Source organism: Octopus sinensis, linkage group LG15 (assembly GCF_006345805.1).
Source record: "Octopus sinensis linkage group LG15, ASM634580v1, whole genome shotgun sequence".
Lineage (NCBI taxonomy): Eukaryota > Metazoa > Mollusca > Cephalopoda > Octopoda > Octopodidae > Octopus > Octopus sinensis.
The window spans coordinates 41,553,121-41,558,120 of NC_043011.1; the positions used below are offsets into that span (position 1 = coordinate 41,553,121).

At 34.8% G+C, this 5,000-nt stretch overlaps 1 protein-coding gene across 2 annotated transcripts in view; it reads left to right on the forward strand.

Moving 5' to 3' along the window:
* The first annotated feature begins 4,145 nt into the window (after positions 1-4,145).
* LOC115219718 (guanine nucleotide exchange factor DBS) overlaps positions 4,146-5,000 on the forward strand; it is a 387,397-nt gene continuing 386,542 nt past the window's right edge. Inside the window, exon 1 of one of the 2 annotated variants that reach the window (XM_036509664.1) lies at positions 4,146-5,000. This exon is cut by the window's right edge and continues 6 nt beyond it. The gene's annotated coding sequence lies outside the window, so the exon portion shown is untranslated. The other variant, XM_036509666.1, reaches the window with a different exon arrangement.

The following is a 5,000-nucleotide window of genomic DNA, read 5'->3' on the forward strand; positions in this document are numbered from 1 at the left end:
TCATCTCTCATCCTCCTCCTCTCGCCCAATTTCCCAGTCTACCAACTCCACTATCATGCCTCTGTGTGTGTGAGAAAGAGAGAGAGAGAGCATGTGTGTGTGTGTGTGTGTGTGTGAGAGAGAGAGAGAGAGAGGCATGTGTGTGTGTGTGTGTGTGAGAGAGAGAGAGCATGTGTGTGTTTTGCATAGTAGAAATGAATTATGTGTAAAGTAGTTTCCAAAATGGCTATACTAAATTCACTCAACGTCTTAATTCGCCGAAAGGTGTGTCTAAGGGGGTGGGAGCGAGCGATATTGCGTGTGAGTGTGTGAATGTGTGTCTGTGAGAGAGTGTAAGAGACTGATTGTGTAGCTATGAGTATATATATAAATATATATATGTATGTGTGTGTGTGTGTATGTATATATGTATATACATATATAGCATATAATATATATATAAATACACATACATACATACACACACACACATATATATATATATGCATACATTCCACACAAAAGTATATAACCTATGTAGTGCACAAATATCATGTAGCGTATGCATATATATTCCGTACATATAATTTCTGTGTATACATACAAGCATACATACATATTTCGTTTATATATATATTATATAGTGTACACTAACTAGATTTACATGCATAGATGCACACACACCACACATATATATATATACACACGCATATATGTATGTGATATATATGCATTGCATACATAATATGTATACATTATATAGGGTATATATTGGCGTTATGCATGGAATATATGTATAATATGTATGTATATATACATCTAGTACATGTGATTATGTATATATATACATATACATGAATATACAATACACACACACATATATATATATATATACATGTATGTGTACATACATATATGTATATATACATATCTGTGTGTGTGTGTGTGTGTGAGATCTAAATATACACATTATACTTATGTAATATCTATATATATATATGCTGCATATATAATACACACACACATGTATAAATACATGTTATGATACATAATGCATCTGTTGAGGTCGACTTTCATCCTTTTGCGGGGTCGATAAATTAAGTACCAGTTGCGTACTGAGGTCGATCTAATCAACTGGCCCCCTCCCCCAAAATTTCGAGCCTTGTGCCTAGAGTAGAAAAGATTATATCTATATTATATATTACATATCTGTGTACATGTATAATATATATATATCTTATATGTGTAATATATTGTGTGAATTATACATATGATATACCTTATGTATGTATAATATTTACTATACTGTTATATACACACAAAAGCTTCTGCTTAAAGGAAAACTTTTTAAACAATTCTAATATATTAAATTTATGTATTACATACATATACACACATACATACATAGATATACATGTGTATTATATACATTATATATAATATATGCAGTATATATTATAGTTATTGCATGCATTATATATACAATTCAATTATGTAATATATACATACACACACACACACATACACATACACACACATATATATATATATAGAGAGGAAGAGATTGAGAAAGAGAGAGAGCAACATTTTTTGTAAATGTATGGAAGTAAAATATATTTTTTTATAAAATATCATATGTAAAGAAACAATGGAATACATATTCTGGAATGAGCAGTTTATCATAGTCTTCCATATAAGTATCAGTATGTATATGTGTGTGTTTGTATGAGTGGATACACACACACACACACACATACACACATATATGTACATATATCTATGTGTATGTGTGTTTATCTCTAAATCTCTCTCTGTACACACACACACACACACACACACACACACACACATATATATATATATATTCTCACACACACACACGATATTTTTTAGAATAATAATCTCTGATTGAAACTGGGAAAATATCACAAGGAATTGGCACTGAAACTTTGAAACATGAAAAAAACAAAAAACTGACCATAAACTCAACTCTCCATCGTTTAACATGGAATTCCACCCAAAATTCACCTCAATGCCTCACTCCAAAAAAAAAAAAAAGAAAGATTAAGAAACAAAATGAAAAGAAAGAATTTTGTTTTGTAGAGGAATAAATGTCTTTGAAAACCTTTTTCCCCCTTTTCTTTCTCTTTTTTTTTCTTGTTATATATAATAATATATATTATATATATTATATATTATATATATATATATATATATATATATATATATAATATATATTTTTCTTTCTTTTTTTTTTTTGCAAAATCGCAATCCCTGGTTTTTAATACACAGGACTCTGAAGAAATTTTTTGAAAAAAAAAAATAAAAATAAGAATGAAAAAGTAAAAAAATATGTTAGAATAGATGCCTCTTTGACACATCCTCGTGGACATTACCGAAATTTGTTAATATTTCCACTTTCAAATTGTAGTCATACACCAAAAGTATACCATACATACATACATACATACCCCCACCACATATATATATGTCCATTTTCTCTACCCAGTATTTCTGTAAGGATTTTGGTGGGTAGTTCTCAGGCACCTCCTCTATATACTCTTATGAGAAGCAACCGTCATCACATTTTCTGGTGGATTCTCAGGCGCAGTGAATTGACACCCCTAGGTCCCCCTGTAGCATTCAAATCATATGTCCGTAGTACACACACACACACACACACACACACACACACACACACCTAAATATGACCTAAACACAAACAGTGAGGTAGTAAGGTAGCCAACATACCCACCCCCCAAGAGATCCGGTGATCTTGTGATTTAGCCCCATGTCAAACAACCCTATGACCAAAGCATTCCAGTTATGACCATCCCATCTTTTAAAGGACTACATCAAGCTACATTATCCAATATGATTTTTCTTCTCCCGAGGCGGTAGAATGAGACATGAGAGAGATTTGACTTCTATTTTTAGCCGGTCCAGTGACCGCATAGCGGGTCCCGAGTTGGTTCGTTTCAGTTGTTGTTGTTATTGTAAGAGCAATCGTTGCAGCCACTGAGGTGGTGTTTTGCAGAGCAGCATTATCAGCTGAGTGCATCGTATGGTTATTGTTGTTGTTGTTGTTGTTGCTGCTGTGTACATCTTGGTTCATTCAGTAAATTTATATGATCTTTTCGTTTCGGTGTGGACGCGGTTCGTTTCGTTTTGTGAAATGCATCAGAGTGTGAAATGTATGAGGAGAAGAGTGAGGGTGAGAGAAATACAAGGGGAAATAGAGAGAGGAGAAAAGAGAGAGAGAGAGAGAAGAGAGTAAAAATATGAGATGTAGAGATGAGAGAAAGGTAGAGAGGAAGAGAAAGAATGATGAGCATAGAAAGATAGCGAGAGGGAGATAATGAGGAAGAAAGAGAGAAAGATGGAGGAGGAGGTGAGAGTTAAGATGAAAACTAGAGTGCGAGGGAGAGGAGAAGAAAAAGGCTGAAAAAAGAAAATATTAGAAAGTAATGAATGAGAAATAGAGGTAAAGAGGGTAAGAGAGAGAGAGAGAGAGAGAGAGAGAGAGAGAAAGGGAGGAAGAAAAGAAGTGAAAGAAATAGAAAATAAATGATAGGTAAAAAGGAAAATATAGAAAGGTAAAAACAAAGTAGAGAGAGAGAGAGAAAAGAGAGAGATACAGAGAAACAGAGGGAAAAGAAATATCGAATGAAATGAAACAGAAAGAGAATTAGGTAAAGGAATTGAAGAAATGGTAAAATGGAGAGAAGTTTATGACAGAAGTATAATGAAGGAGAGAGAGAAAGGGAAAGCTAGAAAAAGAGGGTGTGATGTGTGTGAGAGAGAGAGAGGGGGGGGGAAGAAGCGAGGGGGGAAGAAGAGAGAGGTAGAAGAGAAAGGTTAAGTTACAAAGAGAGGGTGTGAAATGTGTGTTAGAGAGAAAGAGAGAAAAGAGACGTCAGTGAGAAAGGTGAGCTGGACATAGAGAGTGTGAAATGAGAGATAGAGAGAGGGAGAGAGTGAGAAATACAAGAGGAAGGGAAAGCTAGGAAGATAAGATGTGACGTGAGAGAGTGAGAGAAGAGTAAAGTGTAAGAGAGAGGGTAAATGAAAAAAGAAAGAGGGTGAAATGAGAGATAGAGAGAGGGAGAGAGTGAGAAATACAAGAGGAAGGGAAAGCTAGGAAGATAAGATGTGACGTGAGAGAGTGAGAGAGTGAGAGAAGAGTAAAGTATAAGAGAAAGGGTAAATGAAAAAAGAAAGAGGGTGAGATGAGAGCGGGGAAAGAGAGATACAAGAGAGGAAGGGTGATTAGAAAGTGTATAGGACAGAAAAGGAGGTGGTAGAGATATGGAGTGAAAGGAAGAGAGATATAGAGAGTAAGAGACGGGGGAAGAGTAAGGAGAAAAGGGGCGAGCGTGAGTGAAAGAAAGAGAAAGACAAAAAGAATGGGTGAGATTTGTCTTACCTGGCACAGGTGAGATGGGTTGGAGAGAACCACGACGACGACGACGATCACCACCACCACCATCACCACTACTACTACTATCACTATATACTACGACGACAGCAACAACAACAACAACTTCAGAAGCAGCAGTTGACGGTGGTGCCGCAAAATTGAGCAAAGAAAAATCGGGGGGGAACAGAAGAACAAGAAGAGCAAAGAAAGTCAATTAAAAATTATGGCGGAATATTAACAAAATTGCCTTAATATTGTGACTAATTAACCAATATATGTGTGATAGAGAGAAGGACTGTTATTCAGTGATGTACATTAACCAGTGCGCCAACCACCTACAATAATTAAATAATAATAATAATAATAACAATCCTAATTATTACTACTACTGCTGATAACGATGATGATAATGATGATGAAGGCAAAAAGGATATAGTGTTTTTATTTATTTATTTATTTGTTTTCTTGAGTTTGTGTCAACTTTTTCACACAAAACAGGTGGATATACACACATTGTACACACATACACACATATATATATATCTACATATTATATGTGTTGGCTACTGTATCCCCTTCCGAACTGGAGAAATATTACACG